Raw genomic sequence first — 26,999 nt, 5'->3', positions numbered from 1 at the left:
TTATCTGAGCAGGGATGGCTTTGTGGTCTTCACTTTTAAAAATAAATATTTAGTGACATCTTTTGTTTTTAACATCACCTTAGTTTCCTCTTGGCAATTAAAAGCTATCTCATATAACAAAGAATATTTTTAAAGTATTTAATTTTTAACATTCATTTTTGAAATTTTGAATTCCAAATTTTTCTCTAATTCCATCTCCACCCATTGAGAATAAGTAATATCACATGAGATCATCTAAAACATATTTACCCGTTAGCCATGTTGCCAAAAAAAAGAGACAGAGAGAGAGGCAAGAAAGAAAAAGTGAAAGAAATATGCTTCAATCTACCCTCAGAGTTCATGAATTTTCTTTAAGTCTTACCTGGTTTTTCTGAAACAAATCATCCATCCCATCATTATTTTCATATTTTCATTTTTAATTTATGGAATTAACAAACATTTCCATAACATAATCAAAAAAAGACAACTGCAAATATATAATGTACAACTTCCTATTTCTTTTAAATATTTAATCATGTAAATTTCTTTCTTTTTCCATTTCCCCTCACCCTGGCCTAGAGATGGCTACCTTCTTATAGCATAATAGTGTTCCATCACAATCATGTACTTCAATATGTTTAGTCATTCTCCAGTTGATGAGCATTCCCCTCTGTTTCCAATTCTTTGCCACCACAAAAAGAGTTGGTATAAAACATTTTGTACATATGATCTCTTTTGATCTCTTTGGGATATAGACCTAGTAGTGGTATTGCTTTGTTCTCTTTGGAATATAGACCTAGTAGTGGTATTGCTAGATCAAAGGGTATGTAGTTTTTTAGTTTTTTTAGGCATACTTCCAAATTGCTCTCTAGAATATTTAGACCAGTTTACAATTCCAGCTACAGGGTAGTAGTGATTCAATTTTTTCCACATCCCCTCCAGCATTTGTCATTTCCCTTTTCTATAGTATTATACAATCTTATTGGTGTGAGTTAGAATCTCAGAATTTTTAATATGCATTTTTCTAATTAGTAATTTTGAGTATTTTTTCATACTGTTATTGAGGGCTTTGATTTCTTCTGAAAACTATCTTTTACTATTTATCTATTGGGGAATGACTCTTATTTTTATAAATTAACTCAGTTCTAAAGGAAACGTTTTATGAGGGAAACAGTGTAAAAATTTCCCATTTCCTGCTTTCCTTCCAATTTTAAGAGCATTTTTGTTTAAGAGTTGTTTTGTTGGGGGTGGTTAGGTGGTGTGGATAAAGCACTGACCCTGGAGTCAGGAGAACCTGGGTTCGAATTCAGTCTCAGACACTTAATAATTACTTAGCTGTGTGGACTTGGGCAAGCCACTTAACCCTGTTTGCCTTGCAAAAAACTAAAAAAAAAGAGTTGTTTTGTTTTTTGCAAAACCTATTTCATGTAATTAGATTAGGAGTGAAACCCAGATGGAGGAGAGAAGCCAGGAACTTCCCTGGGCTCTTCCTAGCTTCCCCCAGAACCAACATTGATTAAGTCTCTCTAAATAGATTTTGAAGCAACAAAACCCACAGAAGGACAGAGAAGACCAATTTTTCAAGCTTGAGATATCCTGGAAGGACTTCAGGAAAGGTCTGTCCTATTTGGGTGAGGGGGGAGCATAGTCCAGCACAGGTGGGTGCAAGGGAAGACAGTGGAAGATTCTTAGTTGCAGTGCAGATCAGCAGCCAAGGCCCCTAGGTCCTGTCCCAGCAGGCCCAACAGAGAAGGCAAATTGTGAGCTCCAGTACCCCAACATAGTTGGTGAGACTAGGCTATGCAACCTCAGCACAGTGTAAAAGCCTCTAGCACCTGAAGCCTCAATTCATAGAAAGGCAGTAAGCAGAGATCTCTGATCTCCAGCCCAAGAGCTTGGGAACAGTGCCCACTGTGGGCCAGGAGTAGAGCTCAACTTTAAAACCATGAAATAGGCTAAAAATAAGTAAGAAAAACGAAAAGCCCTAACCATAGAAAGGTACAGTGGCTTTGAGGAATATCCAAACACCATCACTGAAGAGCACATTGGAAAAAGGCTGCATGTGGAGCCCCAGAGGCGAATTTGAATTGATCTCAAGCTCATGAAGTCCCCTAGGATAATGATAAAGCATTTTTAAAATTAAGTAGAAAATTGGGAAAAGAAATGAGAGTTATGCAAGAGAGAGAGAGAGAGTCAATAGTTTGGAAACGAAAGAACAAATAACTCCTTCAAAAACAGAATTGACCAAATGGAAAAAGAAAGTAACTCCTTTAAAAATAGAATTGGCAGGGGTGGCTAGGTGGCATGGTGGATAGAGCACTGGCCCTGGAGTCAGGAGTACCTGAGTTCAAATCCAGCCTCAGACACTTAATAATTACCTAGCTGTGTGGCCTTGGGCAAGCCACTTTTAACCCCATTTGCCTTGCAAAAACTAAAAGTAGAATTGGGCAAATGGAAAAGGAGATGCAAAAGCTACCTGAAGAAAAGAATTCTTTAAAAATTAAAATTGGACAAGTGGAAGTTAAGGACATTATGAGACATCAAGAATCAGCCAAGCAAAATTAAAAAATTAAAATGTAAAATGCTTTATTGCAAAAGCAGCTGACTTGGAAAATAGACCCAGAAAAGAAAATTTAAAAATTATTGGGCTACCTGAGAGCCATGATTAAAAAAAAAGAGCCTAGACAACATCTTTCAAGAAATTGTTTACTAAATAAATATTTATTGACCAACTGGGAAAAAAAAAGGAAATTATCTAGAAAACTGCCCTGACACAGAGCCAGCAGTTGGGATTAAGAGACTTGTCCAGGATCATACAGTGGTTGAGACCAGATTTGAACTCAGGTCTTCCTGACTCTTGGCCCAGTGCTCTATCCATTGCACCGCCTAGTTGCTTGTTAAGCAGTGCTTCATATAAAGGGGTGTGTTATATTCATGGATGGGTAATTAATTATGTGTATATATTTTTCAAATAAAAGTTTACTTATATTCACAAAGGAATTATGAAATATACAGTTTAAAAATCACTAAATAGCAAATATATCTTTACAGGACAATCATAAAATGAATTATTGTGGTTACAGTTCTGCTGATCTGCAATATTTATTAAATACTTACTATGTATTACATGTAAAATAGGAATGTAATTTTCCAGATTGAGGGAGGTTTCACTATATACTCTGTCAGATTGTCATGTCTTTAAGAATTGGGTTCACTTCTGGGGTTCAGATATTAGGTGGCAAACTGGAGTGCTCTCAGGGGGAGACCAGGAAGGGAGCCTGATTGGGAAGGAAAGGGACAGGAAACTTTGCCATACATGTATCTGTCGAAGGACCAGGAGATGCTTAGCTTCACAGAGAGGTGAGGCTATACCTGTCTTCAAGACTATCATGTGGAGATAGGGTTAAATTTGTCTGACTTGATTCTTTTTTGGGTTTTGTTTTTTGAATTTTAGAAAGATTTTATTTATTTTGAATTTTACAATTTTTCCCCTAATCTTCCTTCCCTCCCCTCACTCCCCACAGAAGGCAGTCTGTTAGTCTTTACATTGTTTCCATGGTGTGCATTGATCTAAGTTGAATGTGATGAGAGAAAAATCATATCTTAAGGAAAAAACATAAAGTATGAAACATAGCAAAATTACATATTAAGGTAACTTTTTTTTTTTAAATTAAAGGTAATAGTCTTTGGTCTTTGTTCAAACTCCACAATTGTTTCTCAGGATACAGATGGCATTCTCTGTTGCAGATACCCCAGACTGTACCTGATTGTTGCACTGATGGAATGAGCAAGTCCATTAAGGTTGATCAACACTCCCATGTTGCTGTTAGGGTGTACAATGTTCTTCTGCTTCTGCTCATTTCGCTCAGCAGTAGTTCATGCAAATCCTTCCAGGCTTCCCTGAATTCCCATCCCTCCTGGTTTCTAATAGAACAATAGTGTTCCATCACATACATATGCCATAGTTTAAGCCATTCCCCAATTGATTAACATTCATTCAATTTTCATTTCTTTGAAACCACAGAGTTGCTATGAATATTTTTGTACAAGTGATGTTTTTACACTTTTTCATAATTTTTTCAGGGTACAGACCTAATAGTGGTATTGTTGGATCAAAGCATATGCACATATTTGTTGCCTTTTGGGCATAATTCCAAATTGCTTTCCAGAAAAGTTGGATGAGTTCACAGCTCCACCAGCAATGCATTGGTGTCCCAGATTTCCCACATCCCTTCCAACATTGATCATTGTCCTTTCTAGTCATATTGACCAATCTGAGGATGGTACCTCAGAGATGCTTTAATTTGCATTTCTCTAATAATTAGTGATTTAGAGCAATTTTTCATATGACTATGGATCACTTTGATTTCTTCATCTGTAAATTGCCTTTGCATATCTTTTGACTATTTGTCAATTGGGGAATGGCTTGTCTTTTTTTTTTAAATTTGACTCAGTTTAGGGGCAGCTAGGTGGCGCAGTGGATAAAGCACCAGCCCTGGAGTCAGGAGTACCTGGGTTCAAATCCAGTCTCAGACACTTAATAATTACTTAGCCGTGTGTCCTTGGGCAAGCCATTTAACCCCATTGTCTTGCAAAAACCTAAAAAAAAAAATTTTTTGACTCAGTTCTCTGAATATTTTAGAAATGAGTCCCTTTTCAGAAATAGTAGTCATAAAAATTGTTTCCCAATTTATTATATTTCTGTTTCTTAGTTAATAGTGATATCGTCTGTGCAAAAGCTTTTTAATTTAATGTAATCAAAATTGTTCAGTTTATTTTTAATGATGTTCTCCATCTATTCCTGGGTCATAAACTACTTCTCTTTCCATAGATTTGACAGATAGACTATTCCTTGATCTCCTAGTTTGCTTAAAATATTGTTTTTTTATGTCTGGATACTGTATCCATTTTGATCTTATCTTGGTATAGGGTGTGAGGTGTTGGTCTAATCCAATTTCTGCCATACTAACTTCCAATTTTCCCAGCCATTTTTATCAAAGAGTGAGTTTTTAGCCCAATAGTTGGATTCTTTGGATTTATCAAACAGCAGATTACTATAATCAATTCCTGCTATCTCTTTTGCACCTAGTCTATTCCACTGATCCACCACTCTGTTTCTCAGCCAATACCAGACAGTTTTGATGACTGATGTTTTATAATATAATTTTAAGTCTGTTAAGGGCTAAGCCAACCTTCTTTTGCATTTGTTTTCTTTAAATCCCTGGAGATTCTTGACTTTTTATTTTTCCATATGAATTTACTTACAATTTTTTCTAACTCAAAGTAATTTTTTGGAATTTTGATTAGTAGGGCACTAAACAAGTAGTTTAGTTTTGGTAGAATTGTCATTTTTATTATATTTGCTCAGCCTAGGGGTGGCTAGGTGGTACAGTGGATAAAGCACTAGCCCTGGAGTCAGGAGTACCTGAGTTCAAATCCGGCCTCAGACACTTAATAATTATCTAGCTATGTGGCCTTAGGCAATCCACTTAACCCCCATTGCCTTGCAAAAAAAACCCCTTAAATGAATGTATGAATGAATGAACAAATATGTGTATATATATACATATTTCATATATATATGTGTATATATATATATACACATATATATATGTATGTTTACTCAGCCTATCCATGAGCAGTTATTTAAATCTGATTTTATTTGAGTCATTAGATTTTATTTGGGTGTTTTGTAATTGTTTTCAAAAAGTTTCTGAGTCTGCCTTAGCAGATAGACTCCCAGGTATTTTATATCATATGAAGTTGCTTTGAATGGTATTTCTCTTTCTAGCTCTTTCTGCTGCATCTTGCTAGTCATATATAGAAACGTTGAGGATTTTTGAGGGTTTATTTTATATCCTGCGACAACTAAAGTTGCTAATTATTTCTAGTAGATTTTTAGATGGTTTTTTGGAATTCTCTGGTTAGACCATCATGTTATCTGCAAAGAGTGAGAGTTTTGTCTCCTCCTTCCCAATTCTAATTTCTTCTATTTCTTTTTCTTTTATTGCTGAAGCTAACATTTCTAGTCCAGTATTGAATAGTAGTGGTGAAAATGGTCATCCTTGTTTCACCCATGATCTTATTGGTAATGCCTTCTAGACTGTCCCCATTGCGTGTAATGCTTGTTGGTGGCTTCATATAGATGCTGCTTATTATTATTCTAAGGAACAAACCATTTATTCCTCGCTCTCTGGTGTTTTTAGTAGGAATGGGTGCTATATTTTGTCTAAAGCTTTTTCAGCATCTATTGATATATCATATGATTTGATATGTTTGTTATTGATATAATTAATTATACTGACAGTTTTCCTAATATTGAACCAACCCTGCATTCCTGGGATAAATCCTACTTGGTCATAATATATTATCCTAGTGATAACTTGTAGTCACTTTGCTAAGATTTTATTTAAGATTTGGGCAACTATGTTCATCAAGAAGATAGGTCTATAATTATCTTTCTCTGTTTTAACTCTTCCTGGTTTAGGTATCAGCACCACGTTGGTGTTATAGAAAGAGTTAGACAATGTTCTGCCTTCACCTAATTTTCCAAAGAGTTTATATAGAATTGGAACCAATTTTTCCTTAAATGTTTGATAGAATTCACTTGTGAATCCTTTTGGCCATGAAGATTTTTTCTTAGGGAGTTCAGTAATGGCTTGTTAAATTTCTTTTTCTGAGATAGGGTTATTTAGATATTTAATTTCTTCTTCATTTAACTTGGGCAACTTATATTTTTGTAAACATTCCTCCATTTCACTTAGCTTATCAAATTTATTGGCATAGAATTGGGCAAAATAATTCTGAATCATTACTTTAATTTCCTCCTTATTGGTGTTGAGTTCACCTTTTTTCATTTATAATACTAGCAATTTGGTTCTTTTCTTTCTTGTTTTTTTATGTAACTGACCAGAGGTTTATCAATTTTAATTGTTTTTTCAGAAAACCAACTCTTGGTTTTATTTATTAGTTCAATAGTTTTCTTGCTTTTGATTTCATTAATTTCTCCTTTAATTTTTAGAATTTCTAATTAATTTTTTTAGTTACATATTTAGTTCATTGATTTCCTCTCTCTAATTTATTAATATAAGCATTTAATGATATAATATATCACCTGACATCCACCTTGAGTGTATCCCATATGTTTTGGTATGTTGTTTGATTATGTTCATTATCTAGGATAAAATAATTAATTCTTTCTATAATTTGTTGTTTGATCTACTCATTCTTTAAAATGAGGATATTTAGTTGCAATTAGTTTTGTGTCTGTATCTCCCTGACCCCATATTGCATGTGATTTTTATTGCATTATGATCTGAGAAAGATGTATTCACTATTTCTGCCTTTCTGCATTTGATTATTAAGTTTTTATGCCCTAGTATATGGTCAGTTTTTGTGTAAGTGCCATGTACTGCAGAGAAGAAAGTATATTCCCATTTTTTTTAGGTTTTTGCAAGGCAAACAGGGTTAAGTGGCTTGCCCAAGGCCACACAGCTAAGTAATTATTAAGTGTCTGAGCCCAGATTTGAACCCAGGTACTCCTGACTCCAGGGCCGGTGCTTTATCCACTGTGCCACCTAGCTGCCCGTATATTCCCTTTCTATCCCCATTCAGTTTCCTCCATACGTGTATCATGTCTAGATTTTTCTAACAATCTATTTACCTCCTTAACTTCCTTGTTTATTTTTATGGTTAGATTTATCTAAATCTGAGAGTGGGAAGTTGAGCTCTCCTACTAGTAGAATTTTGCTGTCTGTGTCTACCTGTAACTCCTTCAACTTCTCCTCTTAGAATTTGGATGGTATACCATTGGGTGCATACCTATTTAGTATTGAAATTACTTTATTGTCTGTGGTACCTTTTTGGAGGTTATTGTTTCCTTCCTTATCTCTTTTCACCTTAACCTTATCAGTTTTTGCAGCTGCTTTGTCTGAGATAAGGATTGCTACCCCTGCTTTTTTCACTTCAGTTGAAGCAAAATATATTTTGCTCCAAACTTTTACCTTTACTCTATATGTATCTCTCTGCTTGTAAGTTTCTTGTAAGCAGCATATTGTAGGATTCTGGTTTTTAATTCTCTCTGCTATTTGCTTATGTTTTAAGGGAGAGTTCATCCCATTCACATTCAAAGTTATAATTACTAACTCTTTATTGCCCTCCATGTTATCTTCCCTTTGTTGGTATTTTTCCCCTTTTTTCCGCTTTCTCCATATTCCTCAGTATTTTGTTTCTGAATACCACCACCTTCAGTGTGTTTGCCCTCCTTTATCCAACTCCTCTCCCCTTTTTCCCCCCTTTCAATTTGCCCCGTCTTCCTTCCTTTCCTTCTGTTGATTCCCCCTTTCCTCCCCCTCCCCTTTTCCTCTTTTAACACTTTAAAGGTAAGATAAGTTTCTTAACTTAACTGAGTGTATGTTAATTTTAAGCCAGTCTGATGAGAATAAAATTCAGCTGATACTCATTTCCTCCCTTCTTCGCCTCTATTGCAATAGGTCCTTTGTACTTCTTAATGTAATGAGATTTACCCCATTTAGTCTCCTCCATCCTTCCATCTCTTTACTATCCCCCTTTTTAAGGAGGTATTGTTTTTAAATCATTGTATCTGAGTCACAAAAAATTATGAGTGTCCATCACTTCTGGCTAAGTATATTCTCTCTTATAGAATTACATTTATTAAGAGTTATTAGAATCTTTCTCCCAGGTGGTAAGGATATAGCCAATATAGCTATTGGATAGCAGTTTCTTGAATAAGTCATGAGTGTCTATCTTTTCTGGCTAATTAAATTCTTTCTAATAGAGTTACAATTCTCAAGAATTATTAAAGTTTTTCTCCCAAGTAGGGGATATATAACCAGTTTCATCTTATTGGATAACAGTGTTTTTTCCTAACCTTTTCATGTGTCTCTTGAGTCTCCTATTTGGAGTTCAGATTTTCTGTTAAGCTCTGGTCTTTTCATAAGGAAAAATTGAAAGTCTCCTATTTCATTAAATGTCCATCTTTTGCCCTGGAAGAGAAGGCTCAGTTTTGCCAGATAATGAATTCTTGGCTGTATTCCAAACTCCCTTGCTTTTCAGAATATCACATTCCAGACCTTTGATCCCTTAATGTTGTTGCTGCCAGGTCCTGTGTAATCCTTACTGTGGCTCCTTGGTATCTAAATTGTTTCTTTCTGGCTGCTTGCAGGATTTTTTCTTTTATCTGAAAATTCTGGAATTTGGCCACATATTCCTTGCAGTTTTCATTTGGGGATCCCTTTCTGGAGGGGATCAATGTATTCTCTTTCAATAGCTATTTTGCCCTCTGGTTGCATCATATTAGAGCAGTTTTCCATTACTAAATCCTGTACTGTCAGTAGGGGTGCTAGAATCTGGAACTTACCCTCCAGTTCTTCCTGTAAGCCCCAGACCATGCCTCCACTCTATAGTTGTTTCTTGGAGCGGTTCCCACAGTGAAAGACTCCGGTTCTGATCTTAGGCTAGTCCAGCTCTCACCCCACCCCTCCTCTGGCTGTCTGTTCTCTGCATCCAACACACCCATGATCCCCGAAGAAGACAGACCTTGAGGTAGGTGTTCTTCTCCTAGCTTCTCTCTCTGGGTTTTGACGATTGGATTTTTATTAAGAGGTTTTTTTCATATTATATATGAGGGAAGATAAGGAGACCTTAGCACAGTGCCTGTCTTCTCTCCACCACCTTGGCTAGAAGTCTGACTTAATTCTTTAAGAGAAAACTAAGGGAAAAAAAAGGTTGAATTTCCTGAGAGTCAGCTTTGAGCTGAATGTAATATATACATTATAATGTGAGCTGGCTGACCCAGGGGAGGGAATATTTTCTTCCCTGGAGATTTTCAAACTGAGGTTGACAGACTTCTCAGAATGTGGCTCAGAACTCCAGCTTTGAAGTAAAAAATCCTGCCTTTCTAGTATTGAACTTGGACAAGATGATTCCCCTTTCTGGGTAAACCTCAGTTTCCCTAGCTATAAACTGAGAAGGTTAAACTGGAGGTGATCCAATGGAATCTTTTCTGCTCTAAATCCTATGATTTCTATGATCCCAGTGACCCTTTCAAGTTGAATTTTCCCTAGCAAGTATTCTTATTGTTAAATAAAATGTGACAAATTATTGAGATAGCCACAAGATGGCACTATTTGAACTTCTTTTCTGTAATCATTCCTATAATAGGAAAGATCAAATATTAGTTTGAGTGAAATATTGCTGTTTAATATTATACTTGTTAGATTTCTAATTATATTAGACAAAAGAAGTCAAAGAAAATAATATGTCAGAGTCCCAATAAAAAAGTTCCCTATCCTTTTTTCTTAGACTTTTAAATGAAATTAATTTCAAGTAGAAACTATTTCTCTTCTCCTTAGTGATGATACAGTGCCTAGAGTTTTATTATTAATAAATGAAGTTCTGATATTTTTTGCATTTTTTCTCTGTTACTTTGTAAGAAGAAATGTATTTTTGAGTAATTCATCATTATCATTTATTAAGTTTTTATTTACAGTTTACGTTTATCACCATAAAATGATATAAAATTGGAAGGAATCTTAAAACTCAGTTGTTATAAGAAAAACAATCTTTGGTTTGGGGTTTTTTTTTTCAATGTAAACATTTTGGAATCTAATGTGATTTTGACATAAAATGAAATTTTGCATCTTTGATCTCTGCAAAGTCAAGCAAGTTTTCTCCTCTGTCTATGGGAAAAGATATTTCAAATATCCTCATATATCTTTAAAGATTTCTTGCAGTCTTGACTATTTTTGCTACAAAAGTGGGAGTGCCTGTTTTCATTAGAAAATTGGGAATGACAGAGAAAATTGTTAGTTTCCAGGAAATTAAAAGCAAATTGTTAACATAATATTTCTATGGCTAGTTCATAATATTTTGCAGAGTCACTCCTAGCTTTTGTTAACCTAATCATTGTTTTTAGAGTAAATTTCTAGAGAATGTAATAATTTCATTTGTTTGTGTGGAACTTAGGGCCACAGTGATCACTAAGTTTAGAAATAGAAAATTTAAAGATATTTGTTTTCATTGCAAACAGTAAGCACTTGGGAGATAAATTAATTTTATCAAAAGAGCTTTAAGAATGAGATTATTTGTCATTATCTATAATTAATCTTCTATTCAAAAGATAAGTTTAATTAGTATATAGAATTGATTCATCATTTAGAAAACTCATTTTATGTTTAGCTCTCATAATAATGGAACATACTGATATAGTACAGAGAAGATGATAGTAGTTAAATATTTGGTCCTCATAATGCATTTTCATGCAAAAAAATGTAAACTAGATTTGAAATAACTTATCAGTTATTTTATATTATAGAAAGCCTAATATGATTTGCATTTTTTCTATTTCTACATTATCCTACAAAGAAATAATTTATCTTAAAGAGAAAAACAAAAGACCATATTCCAAAGGCAGAGATAGACTTTTAACATTTTCTGAGATATAAAAATCTATGTTCCTGAATAATTCATTCTCACTTCACTTTTTAATTGAAAATGTTCTTTCTTCCCTTGCTTTCTTTTTTCTACAAGTCTATACAAAGATTTTTGGGAACAGCCTTATGCAGAAATAAAGATTTTCCATTAGGCATAATAGGGTATTAGGATGACTAATTTCCTATTTTTAAATTAACTATAAAGTTTTTAAAACATTATAATATGGCAGTGCCTTAGAATTCAGAGTTCTAATCAGAGTACAGGTGCTACTATCATTTGATATAAATCCATTAGAAATAGCTTTGAATGAGTTTAATCCATAAAATGGCCTTGGACTATCACATATAAGTGTGGAATTGAGAGAAAACTGCATTTGAAAAAAGATTACCCATTCTCAGCAACTTCCCGTTTTATTTCTCCTTCCTTTAGGACTTTTCCTCATGTTCCTCCCCTGAGAGATCAGGCTTTTCCAAGAAGTCTGGACATCTGCTGTTGCACTGGCCCTGGCATCACTAATAATTTTTCCATTATCTATTTAGTACCTCCCCATTGTGTTGCAAACTCTAGACATATGTATTTAAAGGAAAAAGATGAGATTTGGAACATTTTTTCTTTTGCCACACTGATTTGCCTAGTCAGAATAATGGAGAAGTTCTTTCTCTCTCTTGTTTCTCATTGTTTTCAGATTATTTTCTCAGCATTGTATAAGGCAAGAAATATTATATTCTATAGCTACATGCCCCATGCCCAATTATTCATTTGCACTAAAATTGCCTAGGGATTTCTGTCTTTATCAATGAATTCTATGATTTAAAGAAAATGATCAGATTTTTTTAGCACTTTATCATTTATTAAATAGGATGTCCCCTAATTTGTGCAGCTGACTTTTTGAACCAAAGTGAATTTGAATTTCATATTGTTTTGAACCAAAGTGAATTTGAATTTCATATTGTTGGTTTCAGCCCAGCTTTGAAAGGAGAAAAATTTTCAACTTGGTGTATAAATTCTTCCAACTTTGTAACTATATGAAATAAATTGAGGATTATATATTTGGCAGTTCTTGAGGTACATGGTAGATGTCTAACAAATTTAGACTCTTTTCTCTTAGACAATAAAGCACACCAGAAACTTCAACCTTAGTAGCTAATGAAATATCTTTGCCCCTCAAATAATGTGTTAATCATTATTTCAGCACATTATTTCAGTAAGCTTTTATCTAGTTTTGAATGAGAAAGATCTTTGGTTATATGAGTTGAGCTTTATAATTCATATTATCATTTTAGCAAGATTTTATTTTAGTACTTATTTTCATATAATTTCATATATGTCTTCCAATGAATTTTTTCATATTTGTTGTTTCTTATAATTTAGTAATAATCCATTATATTTATAGAAGAAATAGGATAATAGATAGCATGAGGGAATGGTAGGGTTTGGAGAAATTTGTTTGTAAGCACTTGAAAAGTAACCAGTAGTTAGTGGAGATTGAAGATAAGTGGAAGAGAGGGGCAAAGATAGTAAGGGACAGTTTGCTGGACAAAAGGGAGTAGAGTGGTTGTGGAGTTTTCATTGTTGTTTGTCTTTTTTTTTTATAAGAGGACAAATGATGACACAAGGTGATATCTTGTGTTTGGATTGTATATAAATGAAGCAGTTGCAAAGTCATCAGCCTCATTCTTCCTTTCAGAGAAATTGAAGTCCAGGGGCAAGACAAAAGTCAGCGGCCCAGGATGCAGTGGATGACCTTGACGTCTTTCTGATCAGGCTCTAAGCTTCAGCTGCCTTCATGGCCATTGGAACAAATTATTGTCATCTGCCTATATCACCCTTTGCTTGGGTTAGATATTCCTCTAATATACCAGTGGATTTGAGGCCTGCTGGTTATCCTCAACCTGCTTTAACCCATCTGCCAAGATGATTTTACCAGGATGTGGCTGCTATGCATGTTTCTTGGAATCTGATTGGACACCAGGATAGATAAGTAGCCCTGAAATAGTCTCAACAAGATCTCCCAATAAAGGACTAGTCCTCTTTTAACACCCATACCCACCATCTTTTCATTAGAGGCTGTAGAAAAGGAGAAGAGAATGGGGAATGAGTTCAAGGAAATGTAGTGGAAAAAAAAAAAGAGGAAACTCAGTGATGGGCCTCTGTTTTCTCAATTAAGGATGAATTGAAGACCATAGAGCAAACATGAGGGGAAATGATATTATGGGAATTTTGCTTAGAGGATAGTACAGAACAGGCAGGATGAGGAGTGGGATAAAAATCATTTGATGGAGGAAATTGAAAGACTTACCTTGTGGTGAGGACTAAATTGAGATTAAACTTTACAAATTATTACTGGAAACAGTACTGTTTGGTGACTTCCTCCATCTCTATTCAATAAAATATGGATAGCAGTAAAGGAGAAGGATAGGAAGAGTTAAACAAATTTAAAATTTGGTAAGGTATGAGCAACAATAGGATAGGAGAACAAGGAATTCAAGAATAGAGAAAAATGTAGACTTGAACCCCTTGCTAAATGGTTGATGTTGAGAAGGGAGGAAAATGAAACTAAAACAAGATCATGGCATATGAGAATTCTCCAGAGTGGAGGGAGGGTTTTGGGTGCTAATCCTTCTACCTGGTGGAGAACAGTGAATAGGATTAGAAAGTGTAAATCATGATGAGAGATAGAATGATAGGAGGTTATGATCTTATAAAAGAATTTCAGATTTCTTGATCATGAGTATGAAACAGCTATAGTTGGTGACAAGATTAAGAATATGACTGTCCTTGACCATGACCCACAGTGCAATTGAAGTGGAATGGGGGAGTGGGGGTATGGGTTATAGGTTGAAGTATTAGAAAGTTAAGGTGTTTCAGGGAACGTTAATATAATCTCAAATTCCATAGTATAAATGTATGAGCTGGAGAGGAGGAGAGTAAAATAGATTATTGTTGTGGTGGTGGTTAAAATCATTTAGGCATATGTGACTCTTCATGACCCTATTTTTGGTGTTTGCTTGGCAAAGGTACTAGAGTGGTTCAAACAGAGGTTATGTGATTTGCCCAGGAGCACATAATTGATTAAGTGTCCGAGGCAGGATTTGAACTGGAGAAAATCTCAAAACCAGGGTAACTGCCGCTATACATTACATATATTATGTAATCTCAAATGAACTTTTGACTACAGCAGTCAACATTATTGCTCATTGCAATAACTATTTCAAATCTTTTTAGTACTCCTAAAACCTCAATACAAGATTCCCTTCTACCTACATCTCAGCTAAAGACTTCACTTCATGTTTCCCAGAAAAAATTGAGGACCTTCAATGAGAGATCCTTCTTTTTTTCCCCCTTCTTTAATTCATATCACTTCACTATTATCTCCCAGTGACTCCTTCATTGTGATGTCTTGTGAAGAAGTAATGTCTCTTGCCAACGTAAATCCTTCTACATGCATCTTTGATCTCATCTCTCTGCCTCTCCTCATTCCAATCCTTTCAGCTGCCAAAGTGATTTACTTAAAGTTCACTCTGACCATATTGCTCCTACTCAAATCAGTTCCAGTGGCTCCCTAGTACTGCCAAGAGCGAATATGAAAATCAGATTTTTGCTTTAAAAATGCTTCACAATCTGAACCTTTTTTGTATTTCTACAGTAAGTCTTACACTTTGCTTCACTCCACATACTTCATGATTTATGATTCTCCAATATTTGTCTTCTTCTTCCCTGCACACAACACTCCTTCCAAAAGCTTTGACTTCCAGATTCTCTCCCTTTCTCTCTCCTCACATGCTTATTGCAAAGGTGAGCAATTCAATATAGATTCTACATTTCCATTTCCATATTTCATTGTTATATATTTGTATGACATGTATTCATATATTTCCATTTCCATAAGTCATGTTGTGAAAGAAAATATAGACTGAGAAAACCCTCAAGAAAAATAAAGTGAAAAATGTATGCTTCAATTTGTATTCAGACACTATCAGTTCTTTCTCTGAGGATGGGTGGCATTTTATCATAAGTCCTTCAGAGTTGTCTTAGATCATTGTATTGCTAGGAATAGTTAGTTCACTTACTACTGATCATCTTAAAATATTTCTGTTATTTTGTACACAGTACATTTTGCTTTTTATTGGTTCTTTTTTCCTTTTTTCTTTTAGTTTTTGCAAAGCAATGGGGTTAAGTGGCTTTCTCAAGGCCACACAGCTAGGTATTTATTAAGTGTCTGAGGCCAGATTTGAATTTGAACTCAGGTACTCCTGACTCCAGGGCCGGTGCTCTATCCACTACACCACCTAGCCACCCCTTTTATTGGTTCTTGTAAGCTTTTTCCAGCTTTTCTGAGAGCATCCTGCTTCTCATCATTTCTCATAACGGAATGGTATTTCATCATCATCACAAATCACAACTTGTTCAATCAGGCTTCTTTTTCTAGATGATGCCTTTCCAGATCTCCCCTTCCCCCCACTGGGGGAAACTGCCTTCCCTCTCAGGTTACATTGTATTTTTCTACTTTGTATTTATACACTTTGTATTTATTTCATGTGTTGTGTATGTGTGTGTGTGTATGTGTGTGTATAATTATATCTCTCCTATTTGAACGTAAATTCCTTGAAACATCTTTGCAGCAGTTTTCTCTTATAAAAATTTCATTTCTAAGATATACAAGGAACTGATTCAAATTTATAACAGTAAGAGCCATTTTCCATATGATCTAGAGATATGAAGAGTACTTTTTCAGTTAAGCCCAGGCTATCAATAGCCATGTTTTTAAAATGTTCAAAATCACCAATAGTCTGATAAATGCAAATTAAAACTACTCAAAGGCCCCACCTCACACTCATTAAATTGATAGTTAACAAAAAGGAAAATGGCAAATTTTGGAAGGGCTGTGGGATAACACCATGAATTTGTCCAGCTTTTCATTCTGGAAAGCAGTCTTGAACTCTGCCTAAAAAGTCATTAGACTTTACTTACCCTTTGACCCAACAATCCCATTACCAAGTTTATACCCCAAAGAGAAGAAAGAAAGAGAAAAGGGACCTGTATGTACAATAATATTTATTCTAGCTCTTTTTTTTTTTTGCAGTGTTAAAGCATTGAAAGCAGAGTGAACCATTTGCCAATGGTTAAATAAATTCTCTCTGAATGTGATGGAATACTATTGTGCTTGTAAGAAATTATAAAAGGGGTAGTTTCAGAGAGACCTGGTAAGAGTTTTATGAGCTGAGAGTGGAGTGAGGAAAATCAAGAGAGCAATTTATATAATAACTCCTGAACAGACATTCAGCTCTAGATTCATCAATAAGAATGTTACTCACCTGACAAAGAGGAGAAGGACTCAGTGCCGATGGAAATTTTTTTTTCAAGTCATAGTCAGTGCAGAAATTTGTTTTGCTTGACTATACATGCTTATAACATGAGTTCTGGTTTTCTTTCTCAGTAGGGAGTTGGGGGAAGTATGAGGAAAAGAAGATAGATTTTGGTGAATTAAAAAACAGCTAAAAAGATACATAATAATGATGATAATGATGATGATAAGACCAACATTTAGTGTTTGCTGTGTGCCAGTCACTTTGCTGAGAAATTTTTAGTTTTTATCTCATTTGATCCTCATGACAGTCTTGTGAGGTAAGTGCTACTGTCATCTTTGTTTTATAAATGAGGAAATTGAGACAAACGGAAAATTAGTGATTTTCCCAGGATCACATAGATAGTAAGTGAGGTAAAATTTGAACTCAAGTTCACTGCAGTATCAGGTGCCTCTGTTTTTTTTTTTAACATAATTTCTTTTAGGTAGAAATTTTATTTTTCTTCTGTCCTGGAGCCTTGGAGTAGATATTCATAAGTTATTTGTTTTTCTTTTAAATTGAAATTTTATTTTATTTTTCCAGTTACTTGCAAAGATAGATTTTCAGCATTTATCCATTTACAGATTTGTGGTTTCCACATTTTTGTACTATCTCTTTCTCTCCTACTTCCCATGGTGACAAACAAGCTGGTAAAAGTTGTTTACCAAGTTGTATAATCATGTCTAACTTATTTCCATATTAGTCATGTTATAAAGAAGGAATTAGAACTAAGGGGGGAAACCATGAGAAAGGAAAAATGTAAAAGAAGTTTTAAAAAAATGAATGTCATATTCTTGCTCTGCATTTAGACTCCATTATTTTTTCTCTGGATGAGAATAGCAGTGTCCATAGTAGGTCTCTTCATGAGTGTCTATTTTTCTGTGAGCTGCAACATAGTTGATATCTCATAATGTTGTTATGTATTTAAGTCTCTTAAAATTTTTTCTTGCAAAACATTAGTAATCCACAACAGTCACATACCATTACTTATTCAGCCATTCCTCAATTGATGGCCATCCCTTCGACTTCCAATTCTTTGCCACTACAAAGAGCTGCTATAAATATTTTTGAACATGTGAGACTTTTTTCATTTTTTGTGATTATTTTGGAATATAGACCTAGAATTAGTATTGCTGGATCAAAGGGTCTGAACAGTTTTAGATCTGGTACAACTAGATTACCTTCCTTTGCTTTTTTTCATCAATTCCCTTGATATATGACAGGGTGACTTGGAACAAAGATACTGAATGCATTAAGATTGGAGGTCTGGGACTGACTGGACAGTGTTCTAAACCTAGGACTTTGATATCTGGTGTCCAGGTTAATGAATAGAATTCCCCTTTAATCTTTAACTCCTTAGATCTCTTTTGTTCCTATATGATTCTTATTTGTTCTTTTGTCCCTTTTTTGTTTGATCCTTAAGTTCAATTTATTTTCTATTTTCAAAAAAATTATATACATGAGAGAACATTTCTTGACCTGTTTTGAATAATTTTACATACTTATGTTTCTTTTGTTTGGAAGTAAAAATAATCTGCTTCTCTCTCCAGGAAATATTTCCTTTATAATATAGCAATAATATAATAGAAATGATATTTCATTTATGTACTTTGCCAACTACATGCAATAGTAGTTTTCAGTAATCATTTCTTTTGCAGTTTGAATTTTTCCCTCCCTCTGCTATAACCATACTAAGGATAGATCTGTATTAATTATAGTATGAAAGAAGAATCAAATCAAAACAAAATAAAATTGGAGGAAAAAACTTAATACCTAAGACAAATTTTGAAAATTGAAAAATTGAAGATTTGATCTGCATTTAAATTCCACAGTTCCTTCTCTGAAAAAAGATGGTATTTTTCCATCACAAGTCTTTTAGAACTGTCTTTGATTATTGTGCTGCTGAAATGAACAAGTCCATCATGGTTGATCATCATGCAATGTAGCTGATATTGTGTTATTCTGGTTCTGCTCACTTCACTCAGAATCAGTTCATACAAATTTTTTTGGGCTATTTCTGAAGTCCTGACCCTCATGATTTTTTTTTAGTTTTTTTTTTTGCCAGGCAATGGGGTTAAATGACTTGCCCAAGGCCACACAGTTAGGCAATTATTGTCTGAGGCCGGATTTGAACTCAGGTGTTGGTCTATGTCTAGTTTCTACCATACTCTTTTCCAGATTTCCAGAAGTTTTTATTATTTTATTACTTATTTATTACTTATTTATTACTTATTTATTAGTATTATTATTATTATTATTTATTTTTATCCCAGAAACTAGAATTTTGGGGTTTATAAAATCAACAGATTGCTATAATCAATTACTGCTGTCTCTTTCGCATCTAATCTATTCCACTGATTCACTCCTTTATTTCTTAGCCAGTACCAAATAGTTTTGATGGCTAGGTTTCCTTCCTTTGCAATTTTTTCATTAATTCCTTTGATATTCTTGACCTTTTGCTCCTCCATATGAATTTAATTACTATTTTTTCATAGTAATTTTTTCATAACTCATAATTTTTTGGAAATTTGATTGGTAGGACATAAATAAGTAATTTAATTTAGGTAGAATTGTCATTTTTAGGGGTCAGCTAGGTGACGCAGTAGAGCTGAAATCAGGAGGACCTGAGTTCAAATTTGGCCTCAGATACTTAATAATTGCCTACCTGTGTGACCTTAGGCAAATCACTTAACCCTGTTTCCTTAAATAAATAGAATTTTAAAAAAGAATTGTTATTTTTATTATATTAGCTCAGCCTACCCATGAGAAATTGGCATTTACCCAGTTCTTTAGGTCTGATTTTATTTGTGAGAAAAGTGTTTTATCATTCTTTTTTTGTAAAGTTTCTGAGTCTACCTTGGAAGGTAGACTTCCAAGTATATTCTGTTGTCTGAAGTTATTTTGAATGGAATTTCTTTTTCTATCTCTTGCTGCTCTATCTTGTTAGTAATATATAGGAATGCTGAGAATTTATGAGAGTTTCTTTTAAATTCTGCTACTTTGCTAAAGTTGCTAATTGTTTACAGTGGTTTTTTTATATGATTTTCTAGGGTTTTTTAGGTATACCAACATGTCATCTACAAGGAGTGAAAGTTTTGTTTCTTCCTTACTGATTCTGATTCCTTCAATTTCTTTTTCTTCTCTAATTGCTGAAGCTAACATTTCTAATGCAATATTGAATAGTAGTGGTGATAATGGGCATCCTTGTTTTATCCCTGATCGTATCAGGAATGCCTTTAGCTCATCCCTATTACATATAATGCTTGTGCATTACTTTAAATAGATACTGCTTTTATTTTTACAAGTCAATGGGGTTAAGCAATTTGCCCGAGGCTACACAGCTAGGTAATTATTAAGTGTCTGAGGCAGGATCTGAACTCAAGTCCTCCTGACTCCAGGGCCAGTGCAGTATTCACTGTGCCACCTAGCTGCCTCAGATATTACTTATTTTAAGAAACTTTCAGGGAGGCTAGGTGGCACAGTGGATAAAGCACCGGCCCTGGAGTCAGGAGTACCTAGGTTCAAATCTGGTCTCAGACACTTAATATTACCTATCTGTGTGGCCTTGGGCAAGCCACTTAACTCCATTTGCCTTGCAACAACCTAAAAAAAAAAAAAAAAAAGAAAGAAACTTTCCATTTATTCCTGTACTCTCTAGTGTTTTTAATAGGAATTGGTGCTGTAGTTTGACAAAAGTCTTTACAGCATCTATTGAGATAATCATATGACTTCTGTAAGGTCTGCTATTGACATGGAATTCACTTGTGAATCCATTTGACCCTATAGATTTTTTCTTAGGGAATTCATTGATGGCTTGTTCGATTTCTTTTTCTGAGATAGGATTATTTAAATATTTAAGTTCTTCTTATTTTAACCTGAGCAGTTTATATTTTTTTGTAAATATTCATCCATTTCACTTAGATTATTAAATTTATTGTCAAACTATTTGGGCAAGATAGCTCCAAATAATTACTTTAGTTTCTTCCTCATTGGTGATAAATTCACCTTTTTTTGTTTTTGATACTAGTAATTTGGTTTTCTTCTTTCTTTTTTTTAAATCAAATTAACCAAAGGTTTATTTTATTGTTTTTTTATAAAGCCACATCTTGTTTTTATTTATCAATTCAGTAGTTTCCTTGCTTTAGATTTTAATTTCATCTTTAATTTTCAGAATTTCTAATTTGGTATTTAATTGGGGGTTTTAAATTTGTTCTTCCTCTAAGTTTTTTATCTGCATGCTCAGTTCATTGATCTCTTCTTTTTCAGTTTTATTCTTGTAAGCATTTAGAAATATTTGTTTTGTCTTTCATTCTTGAAGAAGACCATGATATCAGGGAGGTGATGCCATGACAAGCACATGAATTGGATTTGAGTGAAGAAGTGCTGTACTAAGTCACTAGCCTCATTTTCTCCTCTGGAGCCACCTGGTTCCAGAGGCCAGATATGAATCGGGATAACTGGAGATGGCCCTGGATGTGAGGCAATTAAGGTTAAATGATTTGCCCAAGGTCACATACCTAGGAAGTGTCTGAAGTCAAATTCAAACTCCCCCCCTCCTGACTCCAAAGCCAGTATTCTTATCCATTGTGCCACCTAGTTGTCCCATTTAGAGAGATAATATTTCCCCTAATAATTGTTTTGGGAGAGAGAGAGAGAGAGAGAGAGAGAGAGAGAGAGAGAGAGAGAGAATGAATTGTCTTGTATCTTTGGTTCTCCACCCCCCCACCACGACATTCTGTAGATTTGATTGGTTTTTATACTACTACTATTTGTAGATTTGATTTTGTACTAAAAAGTCTAGATAGTTTGCTTGGGGTTTTTTTTAGTTTTGTTTTTTTTTTTTTTTTTGCAAGGCAGTGGGGTTACATGGCTTGCCCAAAGCCACAAGGCTAGGTAATTATTAAGTGTCTGAGACCGGATTTGAACCCAGGTACTCCTAACTCAAGGGCCAGTGCTTTATCCATTACGCCACCTAGCTGCCCCAGTTTGCTTATGTTCTTTCCAGCAGCAAGATAGGCATATTTTTGTTTCTGTTCATTTTTGATTCAGTATGGGAGTTCTCGGATCCTTAAGTTGTCTCTGTGAATTTACCTTCAAGGACAACTACTTTGATTTGTATAGTTGCTATTTCTTCTATTAAAGTTGCTGTCTTTTGTTTCTCTTCTGCTCATCTTAGAATTTTGTATTTTTGTTTCTTAGATCACTCAATTTTCTCTTTTAGTAGTGCCTTGGCTTCTTCAGGAACATTCTAAAAAACATTTCCTTTTATCCTGTTATTGTTTGTGTCCTTTAATTATGCATTGGTAATCTGATTTCCAATTTAATTTCTTTCTCAGTATATTCATGTATCATTTTTTTTATTTTCAACACTTGGAATTTCTTGCCTTTTTTGACGTCTTGAGAGCCTACAGAATTTTATTTTTTATTTGAGAATTTTGGCTCATTTTTCTTTATGCACTATAATTATTTGTTGTTTTTCTGACTTCCCTTTCAATTTTTATTCATTTTTTTTTCCTTTCTGTATGTGTTCTCTGTTGATTTATCTGATTTTGATAGAGGTTTCTTCCTGGACTTTCTTCTTTGAACTTTTTGTCTTTCCAGTTTCCTCTTGACCCTTATTTCTCTCCTTACTTTTTGATGTTTCTGTGCCCTACAGCTTCACAGAGTCCCAAGGAAGGGCATCCTTGGCCTCCTCTTTTTTTGGAGATAGGCAAGTCAGGGGACTAGCCAAAGTTTCTCCCCAGAACAGAAGTGGTGTGTGGAGACTCACTAGCATTTCTCTTTCCTTCTCTTCTTCTGGACACAGAAGCTTTACCAATAGTTTGTTCTGCAATACTGTATAGACAGATAACTTTGAAGGATTTGAAAACTATAATCAATGTAGTGATCAACCAATATTCCAGAAGACTGATGATAAAGAGTACTACTCATCTGCCTACTAATGGAGATGTAATATACTAAAAATGCAGAAGAAGATGGATGGTTTTTGAACTTGATGATATGGGAATTAGCTTTGCTTGGTTTTGCTATTTGTTTAAGTTATTTTATTTATTTATTTTTACAGGGTTTGTATGGAGGACAGGATTGTACAGTGACTGTTTAGGTGGAAGGTAGATAATAAAATTACTTGTTAATTAGAAAAATTAATTTAAAAATTAAACATTTTTTAAAGAGAACTGTGAAATGAAATTCCATTCTAGGCTTCTACCTCCTTAGTTTCCTAAGTTCTTATTCATTGAGGCTTCAATAGATACTAGTGAATTTGTTATAAAATTAGAGAACAGATAATATAGACTAAGCAAATTTATCTGTTACTTGATTGAATGCATTATACTCTAAGAAAGCTTTTATTTAAATCAAGACTTAAATTTCACCATTGGGAGGGAGCAGAATATCAAAGGTAACATTTTCAGAAATTGAAACATAATCTTAGTAGATTCCCTTTAAAATTGAGTTAGGGCCCAAAAGAAAGAAATAAAGGGAAATTTACATGATAACATTGTCGTGCATTTAAAAGGAATAGCGAGTTGCACTTAGTGAATTTGTGGATTCATATGCATTCATCTTTTTAATATATTATATTATGAAAATGCTCATTTTATTCCATAAATTAAAAAATAAATATATAAATTCAAATTTTACATAAGTAAAAAGACTAAAGACCCAAGTTGTGAAGAGTTTAATATTTGATCCTGAAGGCAATAGAAAGCCACTGAAGCTTACAGTAGGTGAGGTGATATGAACAGAGCTATACTTACAGAAAACCACTTTTGTTATCCATGTGAAGGATAGAGTGATGAAAAAATGTTGAGTTGAAGACTTCTATAGCAGATCTGCTGAAAGACGATGAAAATTTGATCTAGGTAGGTGGTCATGGGACCATAGAGAAGGACATATATAAGAAATGTTTGGAGGTAAAAAGGAGAGTTGATATAAGGACTGAAAGAGAACAGGGAGTCAAAGATAAAATAAGGGTGCCCCTAGTAGTAGTGATAAAGTGTTTGGAGGAGAGGTGTGTTGTTGGGGTAAAGATAGAATTACTGGATATAGTAAAGTCTAGTATCACAAAGTTGGTATGTGTGGTCTTTATATTCTGAGGTCAAGTGACCCTGGTGTTCTTGTAGGTCTGTAAAACAGGACCCCATCTCCATATCTTTCTACTGGCTTTCCCTCATGCCTAGAATATTCTCACTCCTCATCTCTGTATCTTGAAGTCCTAGTTCCTTCAAAACTGAGGCAAAGTACTCCTATCTTCATTAGGAGCTCCTTCTTGGTCTCCAAGATTCCATTATAAATGCTTTGTGCTTGTATATACTTGTGCATCCATGTTATCCCTTTTCTCCTCAACCCCTCTAGAGTGTAAACTGCAGTTTCAGTTTCCACAGGGTACAAGTCCTGATTACCAGGAGATGTTTAACAATGCCTTATTGATTGATTTGGAGCATGATTTTATTTTATTTAGTTCTCTGAGTTGCAGTAAGGTTTTTATTAAAACATGTAATAATAATAATGAACTGCATTTTACTTTTTTAACTTTCATCCTATGTCTTAAAGTTTCAACTGGAAAATTACTTGTAATGCAAATGGGTTGAAATGACATAATTTCTTAAGTTAGATATCCATTTATATATCTACCTGTTTATTTGTTAGATGCCCATATATTTATATTTGTAACAACAAAGATTAGAGCAACAATAGCTAGTAACAAAAAGAAATGATGAAGTATGACCATATTTCCAGAAGACAATAATATCTGGATGGATTAAATTGCTGAAATCAGATACTTCTTATGGACAAAATTGGGCACTGATGTGTTCAAACAAAGCTAGTAAGCCAGCTAATTCAAATACTGAATATAAATGGAAAAAATGCAGTTATTTAAATTTCATTCTTCTTTAGGAAGAAAGATTTCTCTCAGTGATTGTTTAACTTTAAAAGGAGAGTAAAAATCATTTAAGTAGCCCAGTAGCAATAACATCAGTCCTTGTTTATTTACAATTCTAATTTACATAATTGAGTGAAATGATTATAGTCAAAAGGATCTTGTCAAGGGAATATTATTTCTGAACATTTGTGATCCTTATGTTTTATTATTTTTTCTGAGTTTCTTTCACCTCTTTCAGAAAGCCCTCTGCAATGAAATTACCTTTACCCTATTCTTCTGTGTTTATTGCATCGTCTGTTCCTGCCTCTAGCCCTTTTCCTGGCAACTTTTATTATATTTCTTTTCTTTAATTTATTTACTAAAAAATGGAATGCTTTTACATTTTATATAAGTGCAACGTGATTCTCAGAAAATGTAAGCCCCTTAAGAGCAAGGTCTTACTCATTTTTTTGACCTGCATGTTGTAGGCATTTAATAAATGCTTGTAGATTAGTTGGGAAAAAATGTTTATTCTTGCTTGATAATGTAATTTGTGAGTTTGCTTTTCTTTTTTCTTAGCTGTATTGGCCAGTAGATAGAGTGTTATACTTGGAGTTAGGAAAATCCAAATGGTGGTAATAATAGGACCCACAGGGTTGGTGAGGATCCATTTTATTTAAATTGGAAAATTTATAAAGCATTTGAAATGATTCACTCTAAAATTTGCATAAAAAGGGAGTATTTTGATTGTTGATGTGAAAGACATGAATATATTACATATATTTATGCCTCTAGGAACTTTTCCTACATGATGACTTTTTCATATCAATTCTAATACCTACTAATTATAGTACATTTAAGGCAATTAAATTTCTTATACTGAAAAAAATAAACCATGGTATTTTGCTTATTTGAGAGTACTACTACTGTTCTCTAAAAAACAAAACTATTACGTGTCTGGATTGTTCTGGTAGAAGGTATCTATGTATAGAAAACTAAATTCTTAATCTCAGCCTTGGTTTATCACTTGTACTGCTATTTCTTCTAATGTTGCCACTTTTACAATTTCAAATCTCATTTCTTTTTCTCATAGCAAAGAAAATTATGACAGGATACTTTAAATTCTAGGATAATAATGGCTTCACAAAGTCTGTGAAAACAATAACAAAACATTTCTCTCACAAATAAAATCAGATTTAAAAATTGGGCAAATATCTACTGCTCATGGATAGATTGAGCTAATATAATAAAAATGACAGTTCTACCAAAACAAAATTACCTGTTTAGTGCCCTACCAATCAAAATTCCAAAGTATTACTTTAATGAGTTAGAAAAAATTGTAAATTCATAAGAAATAAAAAGTCAAGAATTTCCAGGGATTTAATGAAAAAACTACAAAAGAATGTGGCTTAGCCCTTCCAGATCTAAAATTATATTATTAAAGCATTAATCATCAAAACTATCTGGTATTGGCTCAGAGAGTGGTGGATCAGTAGAAAAGATAGCAGGAAATGATATAGTAATCTGCTGTTTGATAAACCCAAAGAATCCAGCTTCTGAGATAAAAACTAACTCTTTGATAAAAATCTGCTGGGAAAATTGGAAGTTAGTATGGCAGAAACTTCAATTAGACCCTATACCAAGATAAGATCAAAATGGGTATAGGTTTTAGAAATAAAAGACAATAGTGTAAACAAACTTGGAGATCAAATAATAGTTTACCTGTCAGATCTATGGAAAGGGAAGCATTTTATGAATAAGGAAGATATGAGAACATCATTAAAACCAAATTAGATAATTTTGATTACATTAAATTAAAAAACTTTTGCACAAATAAAACTACTGTAACCAAGATCAAAATAAATGTAGTAAATTGGGAAATAATTTTTACAACTATTATTTTTGACAAAGGACTAATTTCTAAAATATATAGAGAACTGAGTCAAATTTATAAAAAATTTTGTCAAAGATAATGCAGAGGCAATTTACAGCTGAGGGAATCAAAGTGATCCATAGTCATATGAAAAGTTGCTCTAAATCACTACTTATTAGAGAAATGCAAGTTAAATCATCTCAGAGGTATCACTTCACAACTTTCACACTAGCCAATATGACCAGAAAGGACAGTGATCAATGTTGGAAGGAATGTGGGAAATCTGGGACACTAATACATTGTTGGTGGAGCTGTGAACTCATCCAACCTTTCTGGAAAGCAATTTGCAATTAGGCCCAAAGGGCAATAAAAATATGCATATCCTTTGATCCAGCAATATCACTACTAGGTCTATACCCTAAAGAGATCATGAAAAAAGACTAAAAACATCACTTGTATAAAAATTTCATAGCAGCTCTGTTTG

General features: G+C 33.9%; 1 protein-coding gene across 1 annotated transcript in view; it reads left to right on the top strand.

The window, feature by feature from the left end:
* COG6 (component of oligomeric golgi complex 6) overlaps window positions 1-26,999 on the top strand; it is a 122,975-nt gene that overhangs the window by 38,177 nt on the left and 57,799 nt on the right. The gene's annotated exons all lie outside the window — the stretch shown is intronic.

Source organism: Macrotis lagotis, chromosome 1 (genome assembly GCF_037893015.1).
Source record: "Macrotis lagotis isolate mMagLag1 chromosome 1, bilby.v1.9.chrom.fasta, whole genome shotgun sequence".
Classification (NCBI taxonomy): domain Eukaryota; kingdom Metazoa; phylum Chordata; class Mammalia; order Peramelemorphia; family Peramelidae; genus Macrotis; species Macrotis lagotis.
The sequence above is the reverse complement of the archived record's forward strand: the minus strand, read 5'-3'. Positions and strand labels throughout refer to the sequence as shown.